The sequence below is a fragment of the Bidens hawaiensis genome, unplaced genomic scaffold (assembly GCF_021521415.1).
Source record: "Bidens hawaiensis isolate Kalapana, Puna unplaced genomic scaffold, B.hawaiensis_p1.1 tig00010181_1, whole genome shotgun sequence".
In the NCBI taxonomy this organism is placed as follows: Eukaryota; Viridiplantae; Streptophyta; class Magnoliopsida; order Asterales; family Asteraceae; genus Bidens; species Bidens hawaiensis.
The window spans coordinates 543,709-562,765 of record NW_027491773.1 but is presented as its reverse complement, the minus strand read 5'-3'; the positions used below and the strand labels follow the sequence as shown (position 1 = coordinate 562,765).

The window sequence follows — 19,057 nt, the reverse complement described above, 5'->3', positions numbered from 1 at the left end:
GGGGTCTCACCGAAAGCAGTCTCTCTATACCCATGGGGTAGAAGTAAGACTGGCTACATATTACCCTCCTCATACCCTACCATAGCTTTGCTATTGGTCGGATATACTGAGTACGACGACGATGATGTATTTGTTTGACTTTTAAGAACACTCGAAGAAATATCAGGCATAGCTTCTTTGCTTTTTCTGGTACTTTTCATCTCGTTATCTTGTCAGAACTACAAGACTTTTCTTTTGGCTCCGTCTATTGATACACCCCATTTTTCTATTTACACACCATCATATGGGTCATATTGATCAATATGAGGCATATCAGCCCATCTAACAGACAAAAAATTGGCCATGTCATATGGGTCATATTGATCAATATGAGGCATATCACCCTCATATGAATGTCTAAATAGACGTGGGGTGTGCCAATATTACGACCCTTTATTTTTGGAGGGTTTTTAACATTAAGCACTAAAGTCGTTATACAATATGAAAATTTGTTTTATATGAAAATGAAATTTCAAAGAGTTGAAAGGTGTAGGTTCTTTGCACCATCACTATTAACCCATGAAGTTTAGTAATTAGGGTTTCTATGGTGCAAAGATTGTCTTGGGGTGGTTCAGGATTGCAGAAAGTGATCGATCGACAGAACGGTTTTGGCTGACTTGAAGTCTTGAATGGTGGTGAATTTGGATTAAAAGAAAAAACTAAATCATAAATAATAAATAAAAATAATAAAAGGACGAAACAATAATATATATAATAACCATTATTTATAAAAAAAATAGTTATTATTATTATTATTATTATAAGAAATGAATTTCTATAATAGTTTGAATGGTAACTTATAACTGTATAATTAGATTCCAAAAGAATTTACGTTAATGGTTGATTATTTTGTAATAATTATTTTCCAAAAAAATTATACAATTACTATATGTCAACTACTACCTAATGTCCTAACCAATAGGGTGGTGACTCACTAGTAAAGACAAAGTCTTTAAACATGGAAGATCATAGTTTCAAGTTTCACTGACAATCTAACAATACTAATAAACAAAAATACTAAATGCTGATGTGTTATAACTAAATTAATCCTACCTTTTAATCTTCAATCTTCTTAATCCATGCTACCCATGGATTATGGGTTTCATTTATATGGCCCATGGATATTAACCAGATATATTATTGGATTTAATTTAATTTACGTTTAGCAACACAATCCAGTTAGGGTTTTAGTATCTCAACCTTCTCTTTTGCTCACTCTGCGATTTCATTCTGGCCTTTTTGCATCTTGCGATTTCGTCTAACGATTCACCAAGTAACAATTTGTATTATAAAATTTAATGATATCATCTACTTTCTTATAATGATTGAATCTGGGTTTTCAATTGATTTCAGTTTAAAATTAATTGATTCAATTTTGTCAATTTATTGATTCGTATCATATAATATAGATTCGTATTATCGATTTACTGATTCAGTTTTGTCATATTTAGATCTTTGTATTATGTGCTATATGAGTTTGGATTAAGTGTGAATAAGATATATGTTTACTGTATATCTTGCAACATTCGTAGTTTTTATTTTTAAGACAACATAGACCCAAAAATTGAAAAAGACTTATGTATATCTTGCACATTTAGATCTTTGTATTATATTTCGATACATGGATCACACGTTTACTGTATTTAGGAACCTTTATGTAGTTTTTATTTTTAAATTGATTTTTATGATCTTGATTCCACAGAAGATGGTTATGATTGGCTGAAAGAATCACGGTTCAAGGATAATAAACAAGGAAATGATTTGCACAGTGAGCCCAGTGGTAAAAACTAAATAATATTGTTTATTTCTTCGCTTACTTATGTTTAGTTTATTCTTTCGAAATCGAGTAAACGGACGATCAATTTTTACACTTTTGTTTGTTGAATGATTTCAATTTTTCAAAATTTTATAAGGATAATGAAGCAAATATTTGTTTTCATAATATTTATGTTCACCCTTAACTAAAATGGTAATCGATACTAGTACCGATATTTTTATCGAATTTTTACTTACGGTACACTTGCAGTCTTCGACCCTACTAATATTTATGCAGTCTACCCGAGTTGCTAGAAACCAACAATTTTAGCTCTTCAAAAATACCCTTAAGTCAAAATGTCGCTTTTAAACCATGTAATAATTTGCAGCCTGCAGTGATCAAACTGAAGCATCTTTTGATCAATTTTATTAACCAAATAAACTGTTGAATGATGATCGTTTTATCCAATTTAGTTAAAAAATTTTCAATATGTAAACTTTGACGCTTTTTAATCTTAGATGTGAAACCTTTTATGTGACCTGTTTACCTAAATTTCAAGAATTACACAGATCTGTAATTTCCCAAAACTTGATGTTTGCAGTTAATATGTGACCCAGATAACATGACTGATAAAGACGTAAGCTATAGGAATCACAATGGTAAGTTTTTTTCCCCTCTTTTTAGACTTTATATTAACAATTAAAAAAGATTGGTGTTTACTTGCATAATTAGTTTTTAAGGCATAATTAAATATTGGTGTTATTAGACTTTATATTAACAATGACGCGTTCTGGCCGCCTGAATTGGAAACTTTGGTTGACAGGAAACTCACCTTTAAGGTGCAAGTCACAAAATACAACCAAGATAAGTCATTCAATTACTTCAAGGTACTAAAAAATACCGACGATACTGAAGTTATTGAGCAGCTTGATAAAAAGTTAATGAATTGAAGATGATGACACAAACTTTAATAATTTTACACAATTATATAATATTTGTTTGCATCATTTTAAATTTGTCAATTTCAAAATTTAGGATGGTGAGTCATTTTATTTTGACATCGATAATCAGCAAACAATAAACCTAAAGGTAATTGTGTATTGTATAAAGTCATCCGATCACCTGTTTTGTCCCACGGTCAATTATATGTTGCGCTATCCAGAGTAACCAGCAGACATAGTCTTAAACTTTTGATATAATGATGAAGGGAATACTTGTGATAAAACTACGAATGTTGTATATAAAGAGATTTTCTTAAATTTGTAAATTGAAGACTCTAAACTGGTTATTGTTTGTAATATGAATTTAATTTCTTTTTCCCTTAATTTTGCATCTTTATTTCAAATAAAAAACTTTATTAATTTTTATCATTTGAAAATTCCCGTGTATTACATGGGTTCTAAAGCTAGTAAGGATTATAAAAGAAATTTATCGTTAAAAAAAGTATCTAATGTTCGAAGCAAGACTGGTGTAACGTGTATGCACAAATTAATTGGATCTTTCACCTTTGTATCCTTTAATAGGAAAATATATTAACCATTTGAACTTGTACACGGACATAATTTATTTCTTTTTATATCAATTCGCAAAGGAGTGATGTAATTAGTTAAATACCAAAATCACATGTAAGTAAAAAGGATTTTAGAGCTATCAGAAGAAACAAAATTTTACTATGATCTGGGATGGTATATCTAACCAGTTTAATAAATAAATTATATTCTTAATATATTCCAGCAGCGAGGATGGCGATTGCGCACAATCATGGCGGTGGAGGGAGGGGCGATGGCGAGGTGGGAGATGCGATGATGTTGAGTACTGAAACATTGATATCTATCCATAAACGATTGTATTGTTTTGCATTCTGGTTGTTGCAGTACAAGTGGATCGAACGACGAAGTGGACGTAGCAACGGTTGAATTGGAGGCTCTAGCGGCTGTAAAATAGTGGTATTATCCCCGTGCTTATACCCACGACTTATTGGTTTAAAGTTATAGTGTTTTGCCCATTTAAAATGAGGTGGTGGGTTCGAAATCCCCATAACTCATTAATTCTCTAATTATTTATTATGTTCTTATTATATAAACAAGCTACAAGCTGGCCACTTAATTTAAGAATTCTAACATCGATTATCTTTAAAAAAAACCATATACCATGTAAAATCACGGTGGAATATGGTTTGATTTATATAGGACTGGTGGAATTGTAGGCATCTAATTTTCGTCTTAAAGGATCCTATATTCGAATCTTACTTTCACTATGTCTTACCATAATTTATTAAAGTTACATGCTCAGCGCAAACCACAATTTATTTGATCTTTTGGTTAGTAGTTATTAGCGACGTCACATGAATTGTGGGGAAACTACCCATTCTTAGAACATCAAAAATAAGAAGAAAGAAAAAAAAAAACTGCATGACATATAAGTCCTACACGAGTTAGAAATGTTGACTGACTCTATAGCAGCTGACTCAAGCTTAGGAAAAATCCACTTTAAATATTGTCCTCACAAAAATGATAAACCCCGCCTATAAACAAAGAAAGCCCACTCGAAAACAACCACCTATCAAAAAGCTAACAATTTATTCAGCAACTTTACATTCTGCTGATGATCATGGGAAATATCTTAGCATGCTTCCTTCTTATCTTAATCCCTTATGCAGCCTCAATTTCTTTCAATTTTACAAACTTCAGTCCAAATGACATGGACATGTTCAGATTAGATGGTGGTGCTAATATCTCTGAAGATGCAATTCAGGTGACCCCAGAAGTTAGAGATCGCATGGTCAGAACAGGGCGGGTGACATACATGGAACCGTTTCATCTCTGGGACAAAGGTTCGCGTGAGCTAGCGAGTTTCTCTACCAGCTTCACATTCGTAAAGTTATTCAACCAGAGTAACATTCATCGTCAAGACGATGGCTTCAGATTCTTCCTTGCCCAGAATAGTTCTGGGATTGATAGCACAACCAATGATAGCGACGATCAATATGTTTGGGTGGAGTTTGATCCTTATTGCAACCCTTGGGAAACGAGTTCCAAGTCATGTGATCATGTAGGTATCAACGTTAACTCTCCTACTTCTGTTAGCCATAAGCCATGGCTAGTTAATGATATGTCAAGTCAACGAGAGTGCCAAGTTTTGATTGAATATGATTCGGCTTCTGAAAATCTTAATGTTTCCTTCACTTGTTTATCAAACAATACCGTCCAAGTCCAACACAACAACTTAAGTTTATCCGTTGATCTACGGCTTGAGTTGCCTGAATGGGTTTCTCTAGGGTTTTTAGCTGCAACTGGTGAGGTGTTCAATAAAAACATAGTAAAATCTTGGATGTTTAATAGTTCTCAGTTAAAAGTTGATGACAACAACAAACTCGTGGTGGGATTAATAGCAGGAATATCTTTTTTAATAGTGGTTTCTGGAATACTTGCATTCTTCTTCTGGAGGAAGAAGAAAAACGGTGGTGATAAAGTGCAGGAACTTGGATTTTCTATGAACCATGAAATTGAAATCAGTCCTACAGGGCCTAGAAAATTCTCTTACCTTGAATTAGCTCGGGCAACGGCTGGCTTTGCAGAGAAACAAAAGCTTGGAGAGGGAAGTTTTGGAGGAGTCTACAAAGGGTTTTTGAAAGATTTGAGCACATATGTAGCAGTCAAAAGGGTGTCAAAGACTTCCAAACAGGGGATCAAGGAGTATGCATCGGAAGTCACGATCATTAGCCGGTTAAGACATAGAAATCTGGTGCAACTCATCGGTTGGTGCCACCAGAAAGGAGATCTCCTGCTTGTTTACGAGTATATGGAAAATGGAAGCCTAGACTCGCATCTTTTCAAGGGAAAGAGCTTGTTGACATGGGGAACAAGGTACAAAATTGCTATTGGTTTGGCTTCCGGTTTATTATATCTTCATGAAGAATGGGAGAAATGTGTTTTGCATAGAGATATTAAATCGAGTAACGTGATGTTAGACTCAAATTTCAATGCAAAGCTTGGTGATTTTGGGTTAGCTAAGTTTGTTGACCATGACAAAGGTTCTCAGACAACGATTTTGGCTGGAACCATGGGTTATATTGCTCCTGAGTGTGCCAACACAGGGAAGGCAACGAAAGAATCAGACGTGTTTAGCTTCGGAGTTGTTGCATTAGAAATAGTGTGTGGGAGAAAATCTATTGACTACAAGGCACAGGAAGCACATATATGGTTACCGGAATGGATTTGGGAGCTCTATGGGACCGGGACATTCTTGGAAGCGGTCGATCCACGTCTTGGATCAGAATTTGTTGAAGTTGAAGTCAAGCGTTTGATGATCATTGGGTTATGGTGCGTGCATCCTGACTTTAAACTCCGCCCAACGATGAGACAAGTGATTCAAGTACTAAACTCCGAAGCATCTCTCCTTACACTCCCTTCAAACATGCCTGTCACTTCTTACTTCACAACACCCAAGCCATCGTTATTTGATGGGTCTAATGTGGATTTGTCAACAACTTCATCTTATTTATATGGTCGTTAAATACCTTACTTTGTGGGTGGCTCTTTTATATTATAACCAGGGCTTTCAAATGTCTTTGTTAAAGTATATTGTAGCAATTTTTTGAATGCGTGCATAATATATCTCATCATTTAATGTTATGGGTTTTGTTTTTTCAGTTTTAAATCTTTTGGTGGGGGTTTGGAAGCTCTAACGTTAAGTAGAATTTTAGACAATTTTTTTGAAGGTCTCTATTTCATGAATCATAGAAATTATGTACAGAAACAAACATCTATTACGATATTTAATTTGTTTGAAGTATATATATATACTACATTAAACATTGCATCTTTTCATCCAAGAGTTGTGATGGTTGGCATGTGTTAAATGTATAAGATAAGCTAGATGCTATAAACATTATTATGCGTTGAATATGATATTATGTTAAACGACATAAGTGTAACTATGGAGGATCATGAGGTGTATTAATTTGTGTCTGTTATGCTCTCAACCCCCACCTTTTCAGTTTATATAAATAGTAACCCTAATGTATTTAGTTAGTTATGTTTGATTCAATAATATAGAATATCAAACATTATATATCTCCTTTCATAGAAGTGGTATCTGCGAGCAAGAAAAAAAATTCACCATGAAAGATTTCATACAGTACATATAGAGGAGAAAAAGGGTGAAAACAATGAGGTTACAGACCATGTGTTGCGAATTTTCCATAAGAATGAAAGAAACCGAGTCCATAAAAGATTTTATAATTGAGTCAAATAACTCACAAACCAATTAAGGTCAAATGATGAAAGCATCGAAGAAAAACGAATTATGGAAAATATCCTAAGAAGCTTGACTAGAAATTTGTATATGTTGTAGCAATTGAAGAAGCCAAAGACCCATATACACTTTCGCTAGAAACTATGACTGGAACCCTGCAATCTCATGAATTGCGTATGAGGCAGTTTGATCACAATCAAAGTGAACAAGCATTTCAAATTATGACCAATCAATCAAAAATACAAGTAAACTGTATGGAGGTATGGGGTCACGGACAACGCACTACAAGAAAAGGGTGTTTTAGAGGCGACACCCGTCGCCCCCTAAATGCCTTATTTATTGCCCCTAATGAGGCACCCCTAATACCTCGTCACTAATATGCCATTTTTCGTCGCTAATAGTACACGTCGCCCCTAAAAGCATATGTCGACCCCTAGCAATTTGGGTATACAAAATAAGATAGATGTATATGTTGTAAGTAAACACATAAAAACTTAATACTACCAATATACAACACTTTAATACTCTAATTAATATAACACAATTTTTGTCTATTAAGCATGTTAGAAGATTTTGACCTATCCAATACATTTACTAATTAAAATGAAAATAATAACATAAACTAATTTTGATTACCTGTGTCATTAGTGGAGGCGGTGTCTGCTTCGGCTGAAGATGATCAAGACGACTCGACGAACCGGGTAAAGAAGCTCTAGGTTTACGACCAATCCCTCTAATACAACCGCGTCGAGGACCCATCACCTTTTCGAATACCTCGACCGCATTCGATAATGGCTCGGGACTTTCTTCATATTTTCCTTCGTTGTTGGTATCAGTTTGAGATTCTAACTCTAGCCTTAAATCATTATGTAATTAAAAAAAAAGTATATAATATGCTCTTTCTCAAATGTTTGTGTGTGTATATATGAAAAATAAACTTTAAATAAATACTTACATATTGTTGTTCGGCTAGCTCGCTGTCAAACGTCCCATCACGACGAGTATGCGCTTTATTAAACGTTTGTAGCTGGTTCATATTCTGTATATAACATTAAAAATTAGATTACACAATAAAAACATTATATAAAAAAGAACCTTACATTTTTGTAACCATAGCTACTGTATGTTGCCCCCCCTCGTTTTGGGTATTTTTGATGTTTTCGATTGTCTATATAACCGTTGACCGGTTTTTATGTGACTCAGAACAAAAATAGTCACATGTTTTCTTTCAATTTTCGCTCAACATATCTTTGGGGCTCTTTTTCTTTATTTCCTCCATATCCTTAGATCCTCCCACATTGTTAAAGTGTGTTTTTGCATTCGATTTCCGGCCTCTATATCGTTTAATGATTGCCGCTTCAATGCCACCTTTTAACAATTCGCATTGAGGATCCCGCTCAATCTCATCAAAATTAGAATATTGATAGGAATTAATTAAAATAAGTTAGTCAAGTAAAGAACTAATAATGAACTAATGAACATATTAACTTTACAAATCACATACTCGCATATGCTCGTTGAGCGCATTCTTTTCTGCCTCGGAAACAAATGCCCAAGAGTCTTTATCAAACGCGATGTTTCTCCACATGTAACTCCCCACATCCGGAATAAACATATCTCCAACATCACCAATGGGAGCAAATGTGGCAAATATATCAAAAGAAAGCCTTAAAGGCTTCCTGCCGTTTTTTGCAAATGCCTGTAACAACTTTATATTTTTCGCAGTATCCCTTACTTTTCGAGTCGTAACAACTACAAAAGTTAATAAAAATTATTAGTCGTAATATATAATAAATAAATAAATAAACAAACTATATAAGACTTATCGTCCTCCTCATGACAACCTCGCCCAAAACCTCTGGGAGGTGGTGGATCCTCGGCACCATCTCCCCATGACCTCGTGACATGACGTCCACCATCACAAACAACTACAACATCAATAATAAAACTATTTCCTAAGAATTTATAAGATATGCAATACAAATATATAATACGATGATCAATCAAGTTTTCTATTACAACACGAAAATACATACAAAGTTTGTTATAATAGATACAAAACATAAATTAAAACAAAATATTCTTTTAATCAGACTCTTCATCTGATGTGTAAGTGTCTGTATCATACTCCATCGTGTCAAAATCAGGATCATCCTTATCATAATCGTCACTAACGGTCTTGATCGTTGGCGGATCAACTTCAATTGGTGTCTCACCCGAGTAACATGAGAAGACGTGTTTTGAAAGTATTGTTTAAATTCAATGAATAATACACAATTAGATGACGAATTGTTGTGAACAACGTCAAGATCTTTGACTAGGTCATTGTCAACATTTTGAACATTCTCGACTCTGCCATTGTCGTTTAATGTAGGTATATCCCAAATTTTTCGATGATTAACATTCTCAACGACCCAACGATGGTTTTTGTTTTGGTTTCCTCTAGAAGGTTCTTGGATGTAGAACACTTGTTTAACCTGTGAAGCAAATATAAGTTTATCTTCTTTGTCCCATTCACGTTCTGTGTTGATACTGGTAATATTATTGTTAAATGTAACACCCCTTAGAGTATCAAACCATTTGCAATGAAATAGGACTGTTGAATACCCATTTGGATAACACAACTCAATAATCTCTTCTACTTGGCCATATAATTTCTCACCATTCTCTCCCTCAGCCATAGGGCTGGCAATTTATACACCAGACACGAATACACGACACGTACCTACACGACTTTAACATGTAATCGGTAAGACCTTAACAGATTTCGTGTACTAAACAGGTAGACACGAAATTACCTGTTAATTTTCGTGTCTAAACAGGTATAATACCAGTTTACCTGTTAAGTACCTGTTAATACCTGGTTATTTTTAAAATTAAATAAATATATATAGTTAAATTATATCCCTTATCCATTTATCCCTAACCCTAATTCATTCTTAGTTTCTTACAACCGTCATTCTTCAACATTGATCCTCCCGTCACCAAAAAATCCGTCGCCGGCCTTACCTCTCACACCGGCCCGTCGCCGGCCTTCCCTTTCACGCCGGCCATACTCTCTCCGGCCACCACCCATCGCTGCGGCCATACTCTCTCTGGCCTCCAGTTTCGTTCATCATTCATATCCGACCATCACCTGCCGCGACTATTACTGCTTGGTAAGTATTAACGAAATTCATCATAAATATAAAATTTCATCTTCCGTTCATCATACTCTTTCAGTTTGTGTAAAAAATATAAAATTGATTTTGGGATTGAGGTGAATGAGTTGGGACTCGGTGGGTTGCTGAGTTTAATAATATGGGACTTGGTGAGAAAATGTTAGAATGGATTTAATCAAAAGAATTTTGGGTGGGGTTTATTTTGTTTTGTACAAAACTATTAAGTATTGATGTGAACTATACTATTATAGGGCTGTTTTAGTTAGTTATTTCACTAATTTGGTTTTGAACTTTTGATTGCTCACGTTTGTTAGTATTTACTATTTAGGTAATTATGAGTGACCCACAAAAGGAAGGTGGAAAAGGCAAAGGAGAAGAAAGCCAAAACAATGGTATGTTTGTTGGGGCTCTAATATGCACAAAAGATTGGTTACATGGAGATTTTTGTAATGTCCATCTTTGCTTGATTTTTATAAGTTTTATACATGTATTATATTAATTTTATAATGTATATGCTTGTTTGTACTTTGTAGGTTCTAACAAAGTTAGTGTGGAAGAGATCACTGAAGATATAATGTCGCTTGACATTACTTGTGAATCAAATGCTTCAAACTCGGTGAACAATCCTAAGGTATACCAACTCCAAATTCTTCAAGTAGTGTTGCTCGCTAAAAACAATGAACAGTCCTAAGGTACCTCACTCTAAAACTTTCTAATAATGTTACTTGATAAAACTATATGAATATGTCCAATTGTCCATGATTAATAAGACAAATTGACTATACTTATACTGTGTACGTGTAGGTTGATTATTTGGAATTGAAGAATTGAGAAGAAAGACCAATTGGAACTTGGAAGTTTGGAACTTGATATTGATTTCAATATATGTTTTGATTAGAATTATATATGTTTTTGTCTTAAATTTGTTAAGAATAATGGATTATTTTAAGACTTTTATGAACTTTTGTTGACTTATATTTCGCTAAAAGGTTGTCAAATATGTGTTTCTAAACAGCTATTATCGTGGACAATCGTGCATTATCATGTATACCAGGTATTAACAGGTTCATGTTCTTGTTTTGGTTACAGGTACACGATAAGTTTTCATGTCGTGTACAGGTATACCCATTTCGTGTTCGTGTCTTACCGTGTTTGTGTCTTGTCGTGTACGGGTATACACGATATGCCAGCCCTACTCAGCTAGAACCCCAGAGTTTTGTGTTGTTCATTCTGTGTCACGGCCAAGTAACATAAACCTAACACCGTTTACTATGCAAGCGGTATAAGTAAAGGAATTTTTGTTCGCACCTATTGAAAGCGCATACAACTCTGGATGGAAATTTGGATATCTTTGTATTTTCATCATATAAACCTACCAAATATATAATTATGCAAGTTATATTGTAACATCCCGTTTTTCTAGTTTCGGTTAATAAAAATGAGAATATGGATTATTATGAGTCGGGATAATGTTGGGTAAAATGGATATGGGTTATGGACTTGAGTCATGAAGGAAAGAAGGAAAAGACGATGGGCTTAAGCCCATGATCCATAACTATATAAACCTTAATTACCCATTTTTCATTCATTTACACATATTCCATACACCACAAAAACACACACTTAGCTCTCTCTCATATTGCTCTCTGACTCTCTTTAGCCGAAACATAGGAGAAGAACCGATCCCGACCCAAGGTAATGATAGTATGATGTTGTATGAGCTTAAACTCGTTAGTTATGGTCACGAAACGACGACCCGACACCGTTAAACCGGTAAAGTCATGAGATCCAGGTGGAATCGGGTATAAACCGAAAATAAGATGAGCTTAGGGATCACCCTAGCTCAGATCTGGATCGAACGGGGCGAAAAACGGTGAAAAACAGTCAAAACTCGTTTTTCCGGCGAAACCGCGTTTTCCGGCGACGGCGCCAGAAAGTGGTACGAGCTTAAGATGGAATGTCAGAGAATGTTCAGACATTCTCTGACCTAACCCTAGTTCGTTAATGGGGAGTTAACGAACTAGAGGTGATTCGCTAGTAATACGTTAAAGAAAGCATAACGAACTAGCTTCAGTTCGTGTTCAATTCGTTAAGGGAAAAGATAGCGAATTACTCTTGATTTGTTATAGTCATTCGTTAAAGGAGTTAACGAATTGGAAGGTCCAATTCGTTACATGGACTGATTCGCTACATGAACCGATTCGTCAAAGGACCAGTTCGTTATAAGGTCCAATTAGTTTAAATAACCAGTTCGTTAAAGGGTCCAATTCGTTACAAGGACCAGTTCGTTATGATAACACAATTCGTTAAGAACAATGTAACGAACTAGAAGTTTAACAAAATGACAGAATGGTCATAGCTCGACCCCAGCCAGGGGCTTTGCCCCTTGGACCCTGCTAGGGGCTGCCGCCCCTAGACCCCGCTGCCAGGGGCGCTGCCCCCGGACCCCCGTTCGTTGTGGGTTATAATTAAACTAGAAATACGATATGGATAGTGATAGATAATTGATACGTGTAATTGTTATACAGTTAGTCGTGCGCAGCTAAAGAAGGGAATAACCATTAACGGTGAACGTAACCGCGTTCAGGTGAGTTTCTAGCCCCACTTATTTGTTATGTTTTCGGGGCTGTGTGCATACTCTATGTGATAGTTAACACACTTACCTTAAGTGGTAAGTGTATGCCTTATATGAATTATGTATGATGATTGCTTGACGGTGCATGAACGATCTTCGGATATTGCATGGACCGTCAGGGGGTAGTTAAAGATATGAATGATATATATGCTGTATGAATGATGTATGTATGAAGCATGTATGATGTATGAATGATATATGTATGGTATGCAAATAGTACGTGAACGATCTTCGGATATTGAACGTGTTATTAAGGCAAGTATGTAAGGGACATGTGTGTTACAGTAGCACCATATATAGGGACCATACCCTAATAATATCTGTGAGGATAGGGACCAGACCCTGATAATATATGTGAGGATATGGACCAGTCCCTTATAATATATGTGATGGTAGGGACCAGACCCTAATAATATCTGTGATGTTGGGGACCAGACCCTTATAATATCTGTGAGGTTATAGGGCGGAAGGCACTTTATATAGTATGGATAGTTATGCAAGTAAAATAAAGTATTAATAATGTACACACCTTCGGGCACGTGTGCAAGTATGTGAACATATTGTATGTCGTATGATTAACTAGAACTCACTCAGTGTAGATAACTCTTAGTATCCACGCAGGTGAGTAGATAGAGGCAGCTTGCATAAGGGGATACACATGGCATGGACTTGAAGAAGCTGGCATGTCAAGGAAATGTTATGTTATTTTAAAGACAATGTTTTATGTTAAATGATTTGGAATGATCGTTTAGACAAGAAATATGGTTATGTAATGAAATGGTTTGAATGTTTTTAATATTCCGTGAATGTTTTTATTAACTCTGATATTTAGAACTGTGTTTATAAGTAAATCCAACGTTAAAGTGAGGCACCAGTAACGGGGCCTTACATATATACGTATTACCTAACAAATATAGAGTGATACTTGCTATATATGTATTACCTTCTCAAGAAACCACTTTGGAAATTTGGTTTTAAGATCATCCTCGGGATGTTTATATTTAAATTCACTAAATCAATGATAAAACTATATAAGTGAGGAACGGAGAAATACTTGACAAATAATGAAAAGTTAAATATAGGAACACTTACTTCATATACTCCTTACTTCATTAAAATTATCAAGGACAAACCATTATAAATTTGTTAACTCCTCCCACTTTCTCTTACCACCTCTTAAATCAGGATGTATACCCGGTAGATGATGAATTAGATGACCAAGATGATCTATGTCAGTCAGACTAAATTCTTTCAAGGGGGGGGGGGGGCTCTTGTCTTGGGTTCTCCATTAAATTCCAAACTTGTTCTCCACTGGTGGTCAGCATCTAAGAAGCGCCGATGACCAAGATATACAACTTTATTTGATTCATATACTGAAGATGTATTTTCGTTGCAAGTCGGACATGCATTGTAGCCCTGTCCACTGCAACCCGATAGACTACTACGAGCAGGGAAAGTCGTTTATGGTCCATAACAACGCCGCCTTCATTGTGAAGAATGTGTTTATCATCGCGTCTTTAGTACGTACGCCTTCCTGCCACAGATGCTTAAGCTCATCCACCAAGGGCTTAAGAAAAACATCCATGTCTTTTCCAGGTGATTTTGGGCCGGGAATCAACAAGGTCAACATAAATGAAGACTCTTTCATGCATAACCATGGAGGCAAGTTGTACGTGGTGAGTACAACTAGCCCCGTGCTATGACCCAAACTCATGTTACCAAAAGGATTGAAACCATCAGCTGCAAGTCCATGACGAACATTTCGGGGTTCTCTCAAGAAATTGGGGTACTTTTTATCAAATTCTTTCCACGAAGATCCATCGACAAGATGACGCATCGTACCCTCTTCTGATTGTCCAGTACTGTGCCAAATCATATCTTTCGCCGTATGCCTCGAACAATACAAGCGTCTTAGTCTTGGGGTCAAAGGAAATTAACGTAACACCTTGTGAGGTACCTTCTTGCCTGTTGTTTTTGTATCGACCCACCGACTCTCATTACAAACAGGACAATTTTGTAACGACTGGTTATCTGCCCAGAAGAGAGCACAATCATTCTTGCATACATCTATTGACTCATACCACAAACCCACCTTTTTTAGTGTCTTTTTAGCAGCATAATGCAAAGCAGGAATTTTGTTACCTTCTGGATGTGAAGACTGCAACAACTCAAGGAGCTCATCGAATGAACTATTAGTCCATTTTTTATTCACCTTGATACGCATAAGCTTTGATAAAAAATTAAGAGAAGAAAACCTAGTACAACCATGATATAATTCTGACTCAACTTCCTTTAACAACTCTTCAAAATCATCACGGATGCCGCTACTCTCCGCACCTAAGTTCCCTTCATCATCGTTGGTATCCTCTTCCATACGCTCATCCATAATGTCTTCGATAACGCCTGCCATATAGTTTGTTGGTGCAATATCTTCTACAACTACAGCAGGCGCAACTAAACTTTCGTCGTGATAAATCCACCGATCATATGTCTGACAAAACCCAAATGCACGCATATGACATTTCATAATTTGAGGGGTATTATACTAGAATTCCGAGAGATCCATGAATCGGGATCCTGATGCATATAGATACAAATGGTCCACTGGGTCTGACATTTTGAACACGCACATCTAACATGGCCTCTATCGTCAACATGATTTTTTCACCTCTCGATAAAAGAGTTTAGCCCTTTTCTGGTACTCAGGTGAACTACGGTTTGGATTGGTAAGCCAACTATTATCGACAGACATGATAATGCAGCTAAAACAAATTTAGGGTTAAAGGTTAACCCTATAGGAGAGTATTACATGATTGTTTGGATATTGAATAAAGTATTCACATGGGTAGGCTACTAAACCCACTTTTTGAATACTTTATCTCATATACGAATGTCTATTACATGATTGTTTGTTTAAGAAAAATTCAGCAGCATTTCCCTTAGCTCCCAAGTATATATATATATATATATATACATATATATACCCGAGGAGCAATGAGGAAATGATAACCGAATCTTTTTTAAACAAACTATTTTGTAATACACATTCACATCCTAAATGAGATAAATATTCAAAAGCAGTCCCAAAACGGGGACAACCAAAAATTGATTTCTAAATCAATTTTGGGCGGGTATATCTAACATTTTAATGATTAAAATAAAGATTGTATACACACATAATGGTGATTTAAAATATTGTTATTTTATAAACACACAGTGGCTCGAGATCAATTATTAGACAACACAACATAGACCATATCAAGCAAAAAAATCAGTTTAAACCAAGCAATAAAATACAAATCACTTTATGCAATCCATTTTAAACACAATCACTTCAAGCAATTAAATACAATCAGTTTAAATCGAACCAAACCAACCATTTTAAACACAAATCCGTTCACATCGAGCAATCATACACAAATCCGTTAAGCAATTCACATAAAAATATATTTAAAAATAATCATATGTAAATGGATAGGCAATCTTCAAGTTTTCAAGTTAAACGAAGGTTAATCTAGATCTAGTTGGCATGACAAGTATAATAAGAAATAAAAAAAAGATATGAAAATAATGGTGGTGGTGACTAACGGAGGTGGTGAAGCACGGTGGTTGCGCGACACGATGGTGGTGCGGCACGGTGGAGGTGTGGCACGATGAAGGTGCGACTCTGTGGTGGTGGCTCGGTGGAGGTGCGGCTCTGTGGTGGTAACGGCTCAGTGGTGTTGACGAAAAGATGGTGGTGATGGCTCTGTGGTGGTGGTGACGGCCAAGTGGTTATAAGGAGACGACTCTATGGTGGTGGTAACAGCCAAGTTGGCCGGAAATCGCCGGCGGGGGGAGAGGGTTAGTGAGTTGAAGGGAAATGGTGAAAAAGGAGGAGGGAAACTTAATAATATCTGAGGGTATTAGGGGCAACCTATCGCCCCTAAAGAGGCGCCCCTAAAAGTGTAGTGTACGATAAAACCTTAGTTGTCGATCAATATCCATATCAACGTCTAGGGTTTAACCTATCCATTTGTAACGCGGATTGGGCCTAGTAGCCCCTAAAAGCATCGTGCATAAAGCGGGATTTTCTTGTAGTGACGGGACAAGATGCATGAGAGGAATTCGAAAGAAAAAATTTTGATGCAAGAAAAAGAGGCAATAACCTCACACGACTTCAGCGTTTCATTGCAAAAGGTTTAGGAAAATAAGTCTAGAATGTAGGAAAAGAATTGCAAATAAATAAATAACCACAATAACAAAACTATTATGACGATGAAGAAAATGTGATGCTCGTGACCTTTGCATGAGAAGATAAAACAAAGAATGATACACTGTATGTTAATAGTGCACGTAGTAACCATATGACTAGGAATAAACACATATTTCTTGATATAAGTGAGTGTGTTGAAGCACATGACGTTGGCATCTACTACATAGACCGAACATGCGTGATTAAGGATCATAGAGAAAATGACCTTTTGGTTGTGTAAGTCTCTTGACCGGATCCAACAACACTATTACTAGTTATCTTGGATCAACCTCTAAACTAGCTAGCGGAAATCACTAGTGAGGACGGAGTTCTCGGATCTTGTTTGGTGTGTGTTATTGCTGTGAGAAAGAGAGAGAAGAGAGAGTTTGAAAGTTGTAAAGATAAGGTTTTTGCAAAAGGTTGTTTGTGTATGAGTTACACACTCTATATATAGTGTGTAATCTCATACACTATTTTATTGATTATTATCGGCCCAATGAGCTCTATTACAAATGGCCTTGGACCCAAACACTAGCTAACATACGTAAACGTTCAAGGATAAACAAATACGAACGACTAATCACAAATTGGGCCTAACAATCTCCCTCTAGTCTTTAGTAGTTTTTTTTAGCTTGTGTATTCAGTCGGTTTCGGATTCGTAGTCGAAGTTATCGTCGTTGGTCAGAAGAGGTTTATTCTCAACAAGTAGACGTACAAACATGTTGAATTTCCCGACGATAGCATCCGTGTTGTCACGATGAACATCTTCAACCGTACACAATGGTGACTTGAGAAGCTTCTTTAAGTCAGCCTGGCCGAACCCAGCTAGTTCGTGCTCATTAAAGAACCGAAGATCATGTGTTCTTTCACAATGAATGATGACCTTTCCGCACACGTTGTAGAACTCCCAGGCGATGAAGTCATGGAGAAAGTTGTCGTCAAAGGGCATGCAATGAAATATAGGCACTCCATGATCATCTGGCATCCTGAATCTCGAACCCTTTGAAGGCTTTTGTGTGTAGGGATTGATTTCCTTTGACTTGAACGCTCTACCCGGATTTAGAGAAAAGTTTAGGTAGTCGTTATCCACTCATGACTTAAGAACCTCTTGAACTATCCTTCCAAAGTATGTTCATCTTCGCCATGACCCACCGTCTTCCTGAAATAATTCATGTCAAGAACAGACAAGGTATGCATATCTTGGTAGGTAAGATATGTCAGGTCGCCGTTTGCTTATCTGACATCCCAACTTTTGCTGCCAGTGTGCCACTTTGCGTAAAGGATCGGATCGGAGTCATGATATGGTTTTGATCTCCATATCATGTTGGCCATCATGCTCACACTATAGTAATTGATGCACTTTGTTGACTTTCTTTGGGCAGATTTAATAGCGGGAGCAGCAACCGGTTCTTCAACAGCAGTCTCAACATTCTCCCTTACCGGAGTATCCGGGTTAGGAGAATAATTGATGGCGTCATCACTATCATCATTATTGTCTTCCATGGATTCTTGAGCTGTCGAGATGGTATCTACAGCAGAACAAACATTAAAAATAGAGGCAATTTCAGCTTCAACTGCAGCATCAGTCTCTTGTGTTTTCACAGCTTCACTTGGTGATTCATCAGCACCCGCCTTATTTCCAGTGGCACCACCTTCACCACTATCATCACCATCACCATCACCACCATTTCCACCAAGAGCTTCAACAAAGTTATCAAACTCGTGGTCATCATCGTCATCGTTCTTATTATCATCATCTTCCTTATTCTCATTTACGTCACCGTCATAGTCTTCATCATCAGACTCATCTTTATCATCACCATTTTTACCACCACCACCTTGAGCTACACGTGGTTGTGGGACAAACTAAACCAAGGCAGTTGTAAAAGCAGCACTGACTTGCTCACCTGTAGTAGGTGCAACAAGTGGTGAACTGGTGGAACTAACTTGCCCAGTTGTAGTGGCAATAGTTGTCA

General features: G+C 36.4%; 1 pseudogene; it reads left to right on the top strand.

Annotated features, from left to right (window-relative positions):
• Nucleotides 1–4,373: 4,373 nt before the first annotated feature.
• On the top strand, nucleotides 4,374–6,397 carry LOC143534528 (L-type lectin-domain containing receptor kinase IX.1 pseudogene; annotated as a pseudogene).
• Nucleotides 6,398–19,057: the final 12,660 nt, after the last annotated feature.